We start from the raw sequence: 16,738 nt of genomic DNA on the forward strand, positions 1-16,738 counted from the left end.
TGTTCTGTACCAGCTCCTGGAATTGCAGGGAGCAGGGAAAGGGACTCTTCTGGGAGAAGAGGGAAAGGGGTCCCTTTCAGTTGAGGAAGTGATTGGGTGTTGTCTATTAATGGGTGGTTTTTTTCCCAAGTGAATAGCTTCTTACACCCTTTGTCTTTAGCATTGTTCCTATTACTGTTAATTTTATTATCTCATTGCTGTTTCCAGTAAATTGTTCTTATCTCAACCTGCATCTTTATTTTTCACACTCCAATTGTCCTCTCCAGTCACCCACAGGTGGAGGGGAGAGAGAAGCAAGGGGCAGCATGGGAGCACTAAAGTGGAGAATTCCATTCCTAAACTGCCACAGCCTCCCAGGCCAAAGGTCCCAGGGGAGCTCACATGTGGCTGGTAATGGATCTTTGGAGATGAAAGGATCCAAAGTTGTGGTCTTGGCTCCTACCTGAGATATCAAACTGCTAAAAAAGTTTTGTCACCCTTGGCTTTCTGCAGCAGAGTCTCAGACATCCTGTTTCAGGGAGAAAAAAAAAAAAGAAGAAACAAAGAAGAAGAAATATTGGAGTGCTACAGCAATGGGAACAGCTTGAGCTGGGTGTCTCTGCAGAGGGACCCTGGAAAAAGAGATCCCTGAGCTTTTCTACCCTGCAGTTTGTGCACATGCTCTTCGTGCCTCCAGTGGTGATTTTTGCTCTGGGGTCTTCTAACACCTTGTTGGTCTCCTTGTCTCCACACACACAGGCCACTGATTTCTCTTACCTTGTGGAGCTGCAGCTTCCACTGATGGTTGGAGCCCCCTCATCTCCTGCTCTGTGCTTCCTGAGCACTGGCAGAGCCAGCAGAGCTTAGGAGCCCAAACCCTTCCTGATTTAGGGAAAGCATTGCCCAGCAACAGCTCAAACCTCAGTGTGTTATCAGCATTATTCTCCTACTGCATTCAAGACACAGCTCTGTATGCAGCAACAAGGAAAATGAACTCCATTCCACCAAAAGCACATCTGGGTGAGAGTTCAGAGCTTGTGACTTGAGGCTTCTGCAAATCCAGCTACTCAGACCAAGAAAGGAAAGCTAAGCAAGCAGTTACAGCACACAATGTTAGAACTCTAAGTGACCTATTCTGATGTAAAACTTGCTTCTTAAGCCAAACAACTGATATTTCTCAACCCATCCTTGGGGGACCTGAGAGTGGCCTCCACTGAATGGTTTTCCATGGGTCCCAGTTTGGAGAAACCTCAGAAGGGGTGCAGGAAGGTGCTGTGGTTTCCAGGGCAGCCTCTCCCTCCTGCTCCCAGGGCATCCCTGTGACCCAGGGAGCTACAGCCAGGGGAACATCAAACAGGCACTGCAGGCAAAGGATTTTGTGTTTCATAACACCAGAGAGCAAAGGTCAATCTGTGGAATAGCTCTGACTATGTCAGTGGGATGGGGAATGGCCAAAACAAACAAATAAACAAACAAACAAACAAAGCAGCTGGCTGAGGGCTGTTTGAGCCTCTCCCCCCACTCAGCTGCAGATCAACACAAAGATCTGCCCAGGTCTGAGCTGCCCAGTCTGGCTGCATCTGTCTCCACTGCCAGCCAAGGAATGCTGCAACACCAGGTATTTTACACAGAACCAGAATGCCCATCAGCCTCTCTCCAGCTGAATTATGTTTCCATTCCTGCCCAGAAACCACACTTGGCATTAAGATGATTAATGCAGAGACTTTGGAAATCAGCAGTGTGGCAAATTCCCCCCACAGAGCCCCTTCCCCCCTGCAGCACCTGCTGGGCCCCCACACCTCTCCTGCTTCCAGAAACTCCTCCTTCCTCTTGAGCTCCTCTCCCATCCCATTTCCCCAGCTGAATTTGGGGATGCAGCTTGCCATCCCACATGGGCTTTCACAGGAAGGATTTGGGGGAGTGGTCCCAGCCAGCAGAGCCTCTCAGGGGGCTGGTCCCAGTCCCATGGCCAAGGCTGAGCCCACCAGGGAAGCTGATGGCTTCACTGTGAAAAGGTGTGAAAACATTTCAGAAAGGGAAGAAAGCACCAGATGGGAGGACAAGGAAAGAGCAGAGTGAGAAGTGTGAGAAGAGCAGTGAGGTGGAGCAGGAGGGGCTCCATGGGACAGCAGATTTTCCCTGCAGCCCAAGGAGGACTCAGACCAGGGCAGATGTTCCCTGTGCCTGTGGAGGGGACCCTGCCATGGCAGATCCTCACACAGCATCCCACAGGGAACCACTCCAGGGCAAATGGATATTCCTGAGGAAAACACAGCCCATGAAGGACTGCAGGATTTCCTGAAGGGCTGCAGGCTGTGGGGCTCCTGTGCTGGAGCACAGGAAAGGTGAGGAGGAAGGAACAAGTGGAAGAAACCACTTGGTGCTGACCTTGACCTGCTGCCCTCAATGTCCCTTGCACCACTATTTTTTGGAGGGGACTGATTAGGGGAGTTTGGAAGAAGCAAAACTGAATCTGAGAGAGGACTGGGAAGTGAGGAGGAAACATGTTGGTGTGATGCTTGTCTTTTTGTTTCCCACTACCCAAATTTTAAGGCAATAAATTAAATTACTTTCCCCCAAACTGTGTCTGTTTTAACCTGTGACAGTAATTGGTGACTTCCCCATCTTATCCCAGCCCATGAGTTTTCTTGACCCTTTTCTCCCCCAGTTTTTTGGGGAAGTAAGCAGCTGGGTGGGAGTTCTGCTGTCAGCCAAGGCTGTCTCATCACCACAACCATGGCAGGGAGTTGGAATGAGTTTATCTTTAAGGTCCTTTCTACCCCAAACCATTCTGGGATTCTGTGCTTCCATGATCTCCCCTATGGCTTTTCCCCAGTACTGTTCTTCAATGTCTCTGCCTTGAAGGGTATTCCTGCCTTTTTTTTTGCCAAAAGATCCTCACACAGGGCACCATTTGTTGGGTTGTGGTTGTTTTCTTTAAAAAAGCCAAGCAGCTACTAGTTGCTATAAAATTGTTTATTGCAAAGGGACATCAGTCTTGAAAGGCAAAGAGCCACAAGTGTTAAAGTCTGTGATAAAGGTTTTAATTCAATCCCTGCAGTCTGATTTCTCCCTGAAGAATTCAGAGAGACCTTTGATTTACAGACTCCTACAGGTCTGAGGGAGGCCCCAGCTGCTGCCCAGCCCCTGGCTCAGAGCAGGTCCCTGCACAGGGAACATGGCAAGGTCTGGCTTTGCTGGCTAGAGGGGACTGATGGGGATATTTTGTGGTCAGGTTTTTTTATTGGCAGGAAGAAAAAGCACCTCAAACAAAAGAGTCTGAGCAGATGAATCAGGCCCAGATGCTTGAGCAGTTAAGAAGGAATTAGAGAAGGAACAAGGGAGGCTCTAAGGGGTGCAGGCAGTGTCTGATGCCAGGAGAGCAGTGCCATGTCCCATGACAGGGGCTGCAGTGTCCCCTCCTCCCCGGGCTGTCAGTCTCTCACACGGACACAGGGCTGCAGGGGAGGTAATTGCCAGCTCTAATTGCCCTTCTCTCCTGGCTGCCCTTTGAACCACGAGGGGGTGAGGGGGGCTCTCCCCCTCCCACGGCCCCACATTGCAGAGCCCAGCCAGGACTTTGTTGTCCCACTGGGTGTCCTTTGTGTCCTGCCAGGCACCATTGTCAGCCTTTGTGTCCCGTTACCAGCTGGTTCATTTTATTGATGGCTTTGTGTAGTTGAAGTGAGCTTTGAAAGTCAAAAGATGGAGCAGAGTTCCAGAGGGGCTCCAGCTGCACGTTCCTGCGTCCAGGATTAGTGGCAGTGGCTCAGGTGGCAGTGGAGGGGGTGGCCAGCAGTGCCACTTGCTGTCATTGCCCAGCCCAGGGAACCAAGAAGCAAGAGCCAGAAGCCTAAGAGGAAATATTCCATATTGGAGGCAGCCAGGACATGTTTTCAAAGGTTTCTTCAGAGCAAGTAATACAGAGGCACAATGGTTTTACTCTCCTTTTTTTTTTTTTTCATATGTCATGATCCCAAGACCATGGGATTTGGGTTTTTTGAAAACAGATTTGCCAAGGCTCTGGGAGTACCAATGGCCTGGGCCAGCTCACCTGGAGCCTCCCTTTCCTTCCCTCCTGTCCCAAGGGGCTGCACTGAACCTCCAAACCTGAGCCTTTGCTCCTTGCCTGGGATTTGCTGTAACTCTGCTGCCCCATTCCCTGGCAGTGGATTCCACTGATCCTGACCCTGGTGTGTGAATTGATGCTGGATCTGCCTCACCATGCCCAGCCCCTGGTGAAGCAGACTCTGGATTTCCCTCCCCATGAGGCTGGTGCTGCTCTGCTCTCCTGGAAACCCTGACTGGCCACGGCATCATCCCAGGCTCCCAGCCCCTGGTCCCTCAGGAACCATGGAGCCCTCTGGCTCCTTGACAAGAGTAAATTACTTTCTATAAATTCCATTTATTGAATGCATTTGCATAAAACACTTTTAAAAAATCTTTCTCAACTTGCCCGCGTGTTGAGACAAAAATTCTCTGTACTCCTGAACCTGCACTCAGAGAGCAAACAGATCTGTCCTGGATGCCACAACCTCCCTAATTATCCACAGGTCATTAACACACGGGAGAGAGTTCAGTCTTTGCACCACTGAAAATCTCCAGGCTGCCTCTGGAGCCAGGCTGGAGAGCTGGGGGTGCTCACCTGGAGAGGAGAAGGATCCAGGGAGAGCTCAGAGCCCCTTGAAGGGCCTGAAGTGGATCCAAGAGAGCTGGAGAGGGACTGGGGACAAGGGATGGAGGGACAGGACACAGGGAATGGCTTCCCACTGCCAGAGGGCAGGGCTGGATGGCATATTGGAAGGAATTCCTGGCTGTGAGGGTGGGCAGGGCTGGCACAGGGTGCCCAGAGCAGCTGTGGCTGCCCCTGGATCCCTGGCAGTGCCCAAGGCCAGGCTGGACAGAGCCTGGAGCAGCCTGGGATAGGGAAGGTGTCCCTGCCATGGCAGGGGTGGGACTGGGTGGGCTTTAAGGTCCCTTCCAACACAAACCAGTCTGGAATTCTATGATTCTATGATCAATCTCTGCAGAAAATCCCCCGTGCTGGCTTCAACAGGGGCTTCCCTCGGTCTGTGCAGCGACAGCAAAGCTGTCACCACCCCACACAGGGCTGGCACAGCTGGACCCAGCTTGGGTTCCCTCTGCTCTTTCATAGCTGCTCTGGAGCCTGCAGGGAGCTGGGTTCTCACTGAGCTGTTTCAAAGCTCTCTCATTAACTGCTTGCCAGCAGCCAGCTCTCCGATAATGGGGATCGCCTCTGGAAATTGCAGCCCCATAGCAACAAGGAGTTTAATGGCCATTATTCCTAAAGCAAGGATACAGGGCTGGTAATCCACCTCGTGCCTCCAGCAATGGCCCTTGGAAATTATGATTTCCCATTGCAGGTAAGGCAGGCAAACACACTCAATCACAAGAATGTTAAAATGACACAGCCTGGTCTGGCAGAGTAGTTTTTAACGTTTCAAAATATTGGCGTTTTAAAGTATTTTTACAATTCTTTTTCATGGAGTCAAGTGAACAGGAAACCTTTAAGTGTTTCAAAAATGGAAAGGTATTAATTTTCCTCACAAAAAAAAAAGGGAAACCTGTTTTCAAGGGCAGGGCTCACTTCACGTGGTCTGCAGCAGAGACTTTTTGTGCCCTGTGCTTGTGCTCGTCCACTTCCCAGCTAAAGAAGTTTTCCTGTGTGCCCCATTGTACAGTAATACAGAGCCCCAAAATCGCAGGCTGCTTTGGGTTGGAAGAGACCTTAAAGCTCATTTCATCTTCCCATGCCATGGGCAGGGACACCTTCCCCTATCCCAGGTGCTCCAGCCCCATCCAGCCTGGCCTTGGGCACTGCCAGGGCTGGGGCAGCCACAGCTGCTCTGGGCACCCTGTGCCCACTGCTGCTCTCCTTTCTCTGCACCCCAAACCTGGCTCCATCCTCTCTCCAGCCCTTTCAGGCAGTGGAAGGTGCAGAGAGCTCTCCCCTCATGTGTGCAGTTCTCCAGCTCTGTCCATCTTCCCCTGGGTCCACCAAGGAGCCCTGAGCTCCACTCAACCCTGCCCCCATGATCTTTTGCCACTGGCTCTCACTATTTTCTTCTCCATCAATTTAAGAAAATACACAACTTGCCACTACAGAGGCCTTTTTATGCAGTTTTGTCAACATCAAGGAAGGGGAACCAGGTGGGAGCCAGGCTCTGCTCTCAGGTAACAAGCGACAGGAATAGAGGAAATGGCCTCAAGTTGTGCCATGGGGTTGGATAGAAGGTAAAATTCCTTCTAGAAGGGTGGTCAGGCACTGGCACAGACTGCCCAGGGCAGTGGTGGAGTCACCATCCCTGCAAGGATTCAAAACCATGTGAATGTGGCATTTGGGGATGTGGTTTAGGAACAGACCTGGCAGTGCTGGGTTGATGGTTGAGCTTGGAGATCTTAGAGAGCTTTCCCAACCTTAATGATTTGAATTATGAATTAATGAATTAATGAAGTCCACGGTTTCTACCCACCCAGCAGCTCCATCCCCCCTGTGATGGCCAGCAGTGGGTTTCCTTGAGTGTCCTTGGACATGATCAAGCTTGGTAAGACACTGACATGTCCAGCCAGGATGAGTTACCACTGGAGGTGGTCTCAGATGTCCCTGTGACACGTGGTGGCATCACCTACCCCATCACTCCTTTTTCCTGCCTCCCCTCATCCTGTCCCCAGTGGGGGAGACACCAGAATGGTTTGGAGCTATGGAGTGGCCTGGGAAAAGCAGAATATCAGTTTGCTTGGGTGGAGAGAAAATGGTTAGAGAGGCTCCAGGGTGGGAGGGGGATGGGAGCCTGAGGGGAAGGTGTGCATAGAAAAGAGAAACCCTGGAGAAGGCTGAGGGCAGAGAAGATTCTGGTGGATTCATGCCTGGCTTAGGGCCAGGAAGGTTTTAGGGGTGTTCCTTTTGGATCCTATCCACTGCTTTTTTCTGTGCCAGTGGGGCTGCAAAAGATTCCTGATTTGTTTTTTGATGAAAGCAGCATTTCTCCCACAGTCATCAGGGCACTCCAAGAGCTGGAAAGGACTGAATATTATAATACATATAATAACCTCCTAATATCATTGTACATCCTCTGTACAGCAGACAGGAGTCTTGAGCTCTGTGTGTCCCTGAAGAGTCACCCAGCCCAGCCAGGCAGTGCCTGCTGGGGAGCAGTGTGACCCAGGGAGGGGGTTCAGCACAGTTGTGCCTCGTCTCAGCAGAGCTGTGTTATCCTCTGGCACATCCCAGGAGCTGGAGCTGGTGTCTGGTGCCTCCCAGCCTGCCCTCCAAACCAAGAAGACACCAGCAGGCAGTTCATGTACAGCCATTGCAGTGACTTGGATGTGCAAACCAAACCAATGCAAGAAAGAAGAATTCATTCAAGTCTTAAAAGCCCAGTTGGGAAAGCTGCAGCTCCAGTGGCAATGAGTACAGGGAAGCTTCCCCTTCCTCAGCCCACAGGGGGATGGGGGGATTTGGGCAGGGGCAGAGGAGGGAGGCACAGTGTAAAGATGGTGTTTGCACCACTTCATCAGTGGTTTGTTTTCATTTCCTTCTGTCTTCACTCAGAGTCAGGATTAAAAACACAAAGATGAATTTTCTCCTGTTCGGGGTTGGTTGTTTATTAAATCTTATCTAAAGTACAGAGAGTTCTGCAACACCTCTGGCTACCAGCTAAAAGTGAGCAAAATGGAGCTGAATCCAGCTGGTTACAAGGTCTTTTAAAGCTAAACAGTCCAATAGAGAACTAACACCTTTATTATTTATACTTTTAACCCAATAACCAAACTCCTGTGACCCTCAGTGCAGCACTAACTGTCCAACCAAAAACTGCTGCCTGAAATCATGAAGGAGGAGGAAGAAGACAGAAAGAAACACCATCCAAAATCCTCCATCTTTTTATTCTGAAAACCCCAAATTCCAAACCCTTCACCACGTGCAATCACACACTTCTATTCAACTACACAGCAGTGACTTTAACTCCATCACCCAAATCTGGAAGCCTTCTCCAAAGCCTCAAGTCATGTTCTCCAGGAGGTCAGTGCCAGAAGGCACAGAAAGCTCAGAACTCCCAGGTTTGTGGGATCCAACAGGCCGGGCTCTGGGCTGGGTCTGTGCAGCCCCTTCCCTCTGCAGGCACCCCAGCACAGCAGCACCAGCTCTGAGAGGATGCTGTGGGTGCCCTGTGTCCCCAGAGAGGTGGCCCCAGGACATGTCACCTGCAGCGTGACCCGGCTGCCGCGGGCCGGGGCAGCAGCGACCTGCTCTGCCCTGCGCCGCGCACTTTAAATAGGTCAACAGCAGGTGACTGGATGAAATTACCCTTCATTTATTGTAAGGGAGCTGCAGACGAGGCCCTTCCCCGTGGCTAACAGCAGGGATTGCCAGTGACAATGTAATGATTTTAATCCTGCAGTTTTCATTAACTCCTCACGTGCCGTGGGCCCGCGCGGGTTCAGCCCGGCCGTGAGGCAGCACCAGCCAGGCTGGGAGGATGGAGGCACTGCCCTAAACGTGCACAGGGACATGTCCCAGACACCACTGTGGGCCACAAAGCCATCACTGGGGACTTGGTTAAAGCCCAAAGCCTCTCTCTGTGCCCTCTGGGTCAGTGCAGAGCCCAGCAGCCGTGGGGGGAGCTCTGGGACAGCAGAGTGCCAGTTTAGCCCAGTGATCAAAATCTCTCCATTTCTGGAGGTAAACAGAGAACAACACTGTTCTTTGTGTGTCCCTGGGTGCAACTGGACTTTTATTTGTCAGGTAAAGGACATGACTTGATCATCAGGGTATGGGCATGGGACACAACAGGACAGCAGGAGAGGCGGGGTGGGGATTGAGTGCTGGAGAAAATGATGTCAGATCATGGGTGAGCATTTGGGCAGGGCTGTCCCACTGGGGACAAAAGCAGGCTGAGGGCTCAGAATGAGCCCAGAGCTGGTGCCAGGTGCTCAGTGAGCTGTGTGGGGCAGAGGGATGGTGAATCTCCACAGTGTGACTGAGAGAGGCTGGCTGTCTTTATCCCTGAATTCTGATGTTAAATCCACCTGCTCTTTCCCCCAGTCTCCAGCAGGCCCTTTTGAGAAGCAGGGCTGACACAGGCAGCTGCTTTTTCATCTCTGCTGTTGAGAACAAACAAGGTCCCCAGGGACTGTGCAGGGACAGTGCAGGGCAGCCCAGTTTGTACTGGAGCCAGGGCCAGAGCAGTGATGGTGTGTGAGGTGCTGGGACAGACCAGGAGTGCAGCTGGGGTGATCCACTGCCTCTGGAGCTGGGACATGCCACATGCCAATGGTTACCCCACAAAGCAGAGAGGGAAGAGGATGAAACAAGGGCAGTCCAGCCAGAGGAGCAGCTGCTGCCACCGACAAGGGGAGGCACCCTCTCCTCTCGTTCATGTTCCCACCTTCCCCACTCTTCCTTGACCCCAAGCCCAGTCCCCCCAGTATCTCCTATGCTTGTCCACCTTTCTGCAAGGGGTTTCAGCTCCCAGATCCACTCCAGGAGACCCCAGAACCTCTGAGGTGAGGGCTGAGCAACTCTGGAGCAGTGGAAGGTAAGACAAGACCTCCCCCTTGTGCTGAGATGTCACAGCAGATTTACAGCTGAAGCTCTAGACAAATGCTGCAGGTGTGAGATTATTAAAGGAATGGTCTTTTAAGTCCAGAGATGAAAATTCCTTTTGCTTCAAAAGGTAGGATGAACTTACTCATGTCCTGGAACAGCGTGGGGGAGACACTGCACCTCCTGCCTGGGCTTTTCCATTTATTGTTTCCTAGGATGTCCTTCAGAATGGAAGGTATCCTGAGGTCAGGAAGTGATTTAGTCCAACTTACAACTCAAACAAGGGTCAGGCTGCCTAAGGCTCTTTCCTGTTAGGTCTTGGAAATTCACAAAGTCTTCTGGTCCTTTGACAGCATGGTGAGATTCCTGGGATTGTCCCTTAGGGCAGGAGCTGGACTCAAAGATCCTTGTGGATCCCTCTCAACTCAGGGCATTTTATGAACTGGTTCTGTATCACTTGGGCTCTTTGGAAGGTTCCCTGAGGGAGAAGAATTGCAGGAGAGAGCCAATGACTGCTGTGTCCCATTGGTCTGACCTTCAGGGATATGAATTTATATCCCATTGCCTTGTCCAGGTGATGGCCTGAATGTCAGCAGTGGCATTCCTGGCTCCCAGCCCAGGAAGAGTTGGAACATCATTGTTCCATGTCCATCCTGCTGGAGGCACGGAGGAGAGGAGGACTCCCTGCTCCCCCCGTGGCATGGATGGGGCTGCACAGGGGGGATTTGCTTTTATATGAGGCTTTTCATGGGCCAGGATAGCCAGGGAAAGCAGCAGGCTGGGTGCCCAGAGATCCCTGTGCTGCCTGAACCACAAACACTTATCAAAAAATGGGGAAAACCTCTGAGTAGCAGTTCCACCGCAGGCTGGTCAAGCAGCATGACTGAGACCCTGGGATACTTCTCACAGCTTCCAAAATACAGCCAGGAATAACCAGCACTGATGGGCCAGCCTTGGCTCTGACTGAGCTGTTCCCTAAGCTTCAGAGAAACCTTCACTATTAATAAGTTTCTAAGGTGAGGCTGGAGAGAGCATGGAGCAACCTGGTCTAGTGGAAAGGGGAGTGGAACAAGACAAGCTTTAAGATTCTTCCAATCCAAGCCATTCTGGAATTCTATAATTAATGAAATGTTCTTGATTTATGGTAAATATGGCCCTTTCCACTTTTTTTTTTATTTAATAATTTCTCTTACATTTGCTCTCCTTGTTTATGGTAAATATGGTCAGATCAATTTCTCTTTATTTATCATTTCTCTTGAGTTTGCTCTGCCTGTGGCATATGGGAAAGAAACAAGCCTGAACTCAGGGTGGCTGAGTGCTGAGATGTGAAGATCAATTCCTGATGTCCCAGAGCAGTGCTGGCTCCTCTGGAACCTGTCACAAAGTGCCACTGACCACACTGGGCTATCCTGGCACTCACAGCCTTGACAGGGTCATACCCTCTGCCCTAAGCCAGTAAAGGTGTTGATTCCATGTCCAAACCCTCAGGGAACAGCACACAGAGTGCTTGTGAGACTCCTACTGATTCCTTATGCTTCCCCTGTCTAACAGGGAAAGTGTAACTCCAACCTGTCCACACCAAGTTGTTCATTGTTTGCACATATTAAAAATATCAAAAATACAGAAAACTGAGTACAGAGTAAAGAGGAGCCCAGCCATGGGCTAATGCTCAGCCATGGAGGACAGACCTTCCCAGCTTACAGCACTTAGAGCTGGGGCTTCCACAGAGTCTGGCTGGGGGTCTTTGATTCACAGCCTGGCTTGGGAAGTAACTTTAAACATCATCAAATCATAAAGTCAGAGTGGTTTGGTTTGGGAGGGCTCTTACAGCATCCCACCCCCTGCCCAGGGCAGAGACACCTTCCACTACCTCAGGTTGCTCCAATGCCCATCCAGTCTGGCCTTGGACACTGCCAAGGTTTGGAAATAATATCCTGGAAAACTACAGATGAAAGAAGTTGAACAATGGGTTTAAATGGAAGCCGTGCAGTTCTGAACAAAACCAGTACAGGGGAAGGGGAGGTGAAGGAATAGGACCCTTTAATTTAAAAATTGCTGATACATGTGACCCACCGTCATCCAGAAATAGCTGTACCTGGATCATATATCTGGGCAACCTGATCTAGTGGTTGGCATCCCTGCTCATGCAGTGGGCTTGGAGGAAGGGTTCTTTCCAGCCCAGAGCAGTCTGTGATTGCAGAACAGACAATGCAATGGGGCTGGATCTGGACTCCACTTCAAGGCACTTAGAGGCTACATCGATATCTCAGGGTGGGGCAGGAACAGGGAGGATTGTGGCTCTTGATTTGGGAACTCACAGGCATTTCCAAAAATGGGGCAGACTTAAAATAAATTTGGTCCAAACCACGTGTGAGCCACCAGGAGAGCCTGGCTGACACCTTGTCATGGTTTGAAAGACAGGTGTCTGCTGAGAAAGGCAGGAGCTTCTCTTTGAAATGGACAATGTAAACCCCCTCCCTCCAAATTATTATAATTTTGAAATCAAGGAGCTCTCAGGCAAAGATATGGGAATTAGGAATAACAGTTCTTTACTAGGGAAATTAAAATAGAAATACAGCACTACAAAGAAACAAACCCCAAACCCTGACACAGTCAGAGTACAACCTGACACCCGTCAGGCAGGGTGTTGGCAGCAGTCCCATTCCATGGTGGCTGCATCCTCCTGCAGTGACAGATGTGGCTCAGTTGGAGCAGTGCTCCTGTACAAGGTGCAGTTTCCCTCTGGAGCTCCAGTGATGATGTAGAAGGGTCTGGTTTTCCTCTGAAATCCAATGGAAAAGGCTGCTCTGGTGTTCCAAATCTCTGTTTTTATCTTGGTAGGAAATGTTTGGCTCCTCCTCCTGGGTGGAGTATCTCCCAATGGGATGATGGAATTTTATCAGTCACACAGTGGGAATCAATTGCCCATTAACAGGAGAGACCTCCTGGAGGAAGGATGGGTTGTGCAAAAGATAAAGAACACTGCCCCACCTGGTTTAACACATGGCCCATTAACAGAGAATATCTCCCATGAACATAAGGATCACTGCCCCACCTGGTTTAACACATGGTGATAGAATACAAACTTTGGGCACATCCTGTATTGCAACCTAAGACACACCTTCCCTTGTCACCCACGAGCAGCCTCGTGTGCCAGGTGACACCCCAGGACTGGGGTTCATGCCTGTGCTGTCCAAAGCATAAAGTCTTCCCAATAACATTTGAGGGGGATTGGGATTTTTGGGCTCACTGGGATTTTTGAGGATGATTGTCCATTGGCTTGTGGCAGAGGAACAGTGTTGGATTAAAGCTTTGAGACCTGGAGAATATACCTTCAAACCACACACTCCATAAGCTCAAGTGCAGCTTGCCTAGGGAAATACTCCAATTCACAAATTTATGGGGTCTTGTTGGAGGGACTTGAGCATGTCTCTGCTGCAACCTCCAGCTCAAAGCAGGGTCAGATAAGAGGTCAGAAAGGACTTCTCAGGGCTTTTTCCAGTTCTGCCTCAAAAACCTCCAAGGACAGAGACTCCACAATCTCTCTGAACAACCTCTTCTGACATTTGATTCTACACATAAACGCAGCTGCACATTATTCCTTTATTTGTGGAGTTCCTAAATGTGTGACAGCATATTTATTAAAAATATAGTCTTAAAAGAATAAAATACATATATAAAAATATATGTATATGGGGCTATATAAAAATATAGCCCTAAAAATGTGCTCATTATTTTATAGAACCACAGAATTATTAAGGTTTGAAAAGACCTCCAAGATTGTCAAGTCCAACATTTGACTGCAACTATAAATTTCTGCCCTGTGCTACTTCCAGTCCCTTTTTCTGTCCTAATAGACAAAATTCTGCAGGTGAGGAGCACAGTAGGTGAGGATGGGATGGTGGAAAGAATTGGGAAGTTGTTCAAATGTTCTTCAAAGCTGGATGTTGGTACTGACAGACACTGCCCAAAAAATGTGTCTTGGTGGATTTGATTTATTGGTAAATGAGTAACTTAATACATTTTAATACTCTGCTTTCCAGAACAATTCAGACAAAGATGTTTCAACAAAGCAGAAGGAATAAATAATATTCCCTACAAAATACCCGAAAAACTCACAATAAATTGCTATTTTCCTCTGGAAGAAAGAGAAATAATTTAGTGCTACTGTTTGGATGTCAGCAAGGACCACTGGTCTCTGGAGATAAGGATGAAGCCCATAACGAGGTACACTCATAAATGTTTTATTCTGACAGAATTTTTTAAAAAAGTGATCTGAATAGAAAACCAAAGAATACAAAACTATGAGCATTTCTTTGTGTGGGTGTGAGGAATGATGCTGGCAGAGAGAAGAGGTAAATCCTTAAATACAGGGAAGTCTAAAGTATGAGAAAACATGAGTGTGAGACTGCAAACACAGACACTTCTGAGCAGGGCTTGGAGAAGCCAAAATGCAGATTTCTGTTCACTCAGAGGTAAAATCATTGGAGGAAGAAGGATGATGGCCAGCAAATTGAACTGCAGGTGTCAGTCCCTGCCTTGTTCCTGTCCAGCTTTCCCATGTGTCCCTGGACAGAGGGAGGAGATTCTGGTAGTGCAGGAGGGAGGAAAGGACAGCAGGAAAACTGCCCCAGGGCAGCCAACCCCATCCAGGCTGTGGGTCCTGCCAGGAGGGACCACAACACTTCCCCTGTCCCCATCCTATCAGTCCCTCCTCAGTCCCTCCAGCACACAGACACTGGGAACGTGCCAAGGGACTGATGGTATGTGCTGATTTGCAGATGAATTTGCATGAATTTGCATACATCTCCCTCTCAGTTTGCATTCATTCCCTGCGATGCCTTTAAGAACAAGTAAAACATTGTCTGCTCTGAATGAATCAAATTTTCTACTTTAGTTGTTTTTCTGGGGTTTTTTTGTTTGACTTTTTTTTTTTTTTTTTTGCAGATACACAAATGTGAAAAATTCAGCTACTGGTTAATTTATTTTCTTCCATTTCTATTGCTTTTCCCACCTCCCTTCCACCCTCAGCTACCATAGTGATCTATTATTCTTTTTTTTACATTACATGAAAATTGTTATCATAAATTATTCCCTCAGTTGTGCACAAAGCAGGCAATATCCCAAACTGTAGCACTGACTGTCCAATTTGCACAACACTGATGGTTCACAGACTGATCCTGATATGCTCCACTTTTCCTTTCCTGGAGGAACAGGTCTCAATACTGACATCTGCTTGGTGAGAAGTTTTATTTTATATAATTCCATGCAATTAAATCTTGAGGAACAATTATCCTGATAGCTCTTTGCTGTGCAGATGAAGGAGTTGAGTGGAAGGCCATGCAGTGGGAATGCTCATTCTGCAGGGAGCTCTGTGACTCTGGGGAACAGCAGATACTCTGGGACCTGATGGAGTGAGAGCTGATGCTTTGTTGGCTTTTTTTCCCCCAAGATCCCACCTGGAGCCTTGTTGTCTCTTTGGTGACATTCTCTAAGTGCCCTCCAACAATTTGTGGGCTGTGATCTCCAGCCCCTCAGCATCATCTTGGTGTGACAGCACAAATCAACTCCTTCCAGCTGTGCTGGGGTGAGTGTCAGAGCCCTGAGCCCTCAGCCATCCCCTGAGCCCTCAGAGAGCCCTGCCACATCTCCTGTTGTTTGTGCCACACTCTCTTGCTCTGGTGGAGCAGGGGGTTTGGGGGCTGGACAGGAACAGGGGAGCCCAGCACTGGTAACTCCTCCCTTCTGGCCCCAGTCCCCGTGCAGCCCAGTTTGTGGTTTCCCTGATTTGCCATGAGAGTGCACTGTTGACTCGTGTTCATCTGTCCTCCTGGTCCTTCCAGGCTGAGCCATCACTTCCCAGGCTGAGCTGGTGACCAGCTGGTGACCCCGGCCCGGGGCAGTGGCAGAGGTCTGGCCCAGATCTGAAGTTTGTTGAGGTTCTCCTGGGCTAAAGCTCTGCCATTCCCATGGCAGCTGCTTCCTCGTCTCTGGGGTTGCCTACAGACAGAATGAGGCTGAATTGTCACCAGGAGAGCACATGGAGATACTGAACTACCCTGGCCACTGCTTAGCCCTGGGATACTCAGATTGTCACCTGGGATGCTCAGATTGTCACCTGGGATGCTCAGATTGTCACCTGAAGCTCATCAAACCCCACTGTGACTGTACCCACTGCCCTTCCTTAGGGATTGTCCATTGCCACAGCCTTTAACCCAAGGTTTTTCACTGTATTAACTCAGGCTGTGTCAGGGAGGTTTAGGTTGGATATCAGGGAAGGTTCTTCCCCCAGAGAGTGCTGGCACTGCTCAGGCTCCCCAGGGAATGGGCACAGCCCCGAGGCTGCCAGAGCTCCAGGAGGGTTTGGACACTCCCAGGGATTCCCAGGGTGGGATTGTTGAGGTGTCTGTGCAGGGCCAGGAGTGGGACTGGATGGTCCTGGTGGGCCTTTCCAGCTCAGGACATTCCATGATTATATATTCCATGATTCCATGTCTTTCCTGAAATTAGTCTTCTGTTCCACCACCTTCAAGTTACCTCCAGCTCCTTCCATTCCTCTGCTTCCCTTCCACTTAACTGAGTCCCCACCAGTGTGGATGCATTTCCTGGCTGGAGTCTGACCCTTCCCCTCCTGGGATCACTGCTCCATGGTCTGTGCCTGGGCTCCCTGCCCCCTCCTGCGCTTTGGGATCCTTTGAGCTGCAGGGGATGGGTTTGCTAAGCACTCCCCATGCCCTTCCCTGCTGGGTGAGGAGTCAGGACTGGGGGAATGTTTTATTTGAGAGGCTGGAATGCATTCCTGTGGATCTGTTCTCTCTAGTGAGGCATTATCCCCCTTGTTCACCATCTCAGGACATCCTTACCCTGGTTTATGTACAGCAGGGAAAAGGCAGGAGCCTTTCCAAGCACTTGTGCATAGCTTGTTCATGACAAGTATGAGAGGGAAAATCTCCTTCAGTGACCAGGACAGAGCTGTTTAGAGTCAGTGGGGCAGAGATGGGGATGTTCTCTCATTTCCCCCCTTATATACCATTGTTGCCATGCCAGGAGTTTGTCTTTTCCTGGTTTTTTAAGTCACAGGGGAAATACTTCATTATTTGTAGCTCACTATTCATTGTTAAACCACAAATCTAAACAAGCACCTGAGTTGTGTAATCAAACTCCTGAGGAAAACCTGAAGATTGCTCCAAACTT

Source organism: Catharus ustulatus, chromosome 24, assembly GCF_009819885.2.
Source record: "Catharus ustulatus isolate bCatUst1 chromosome 24, bCatUst1.pri.v2, whole genome shotgun sequence".
Lineage (NCBI taxonomy): Eukaryota > Metazoa > Chordata > Aves > Passeriformes > Turdidae > Catharus > Catharus ustulatus.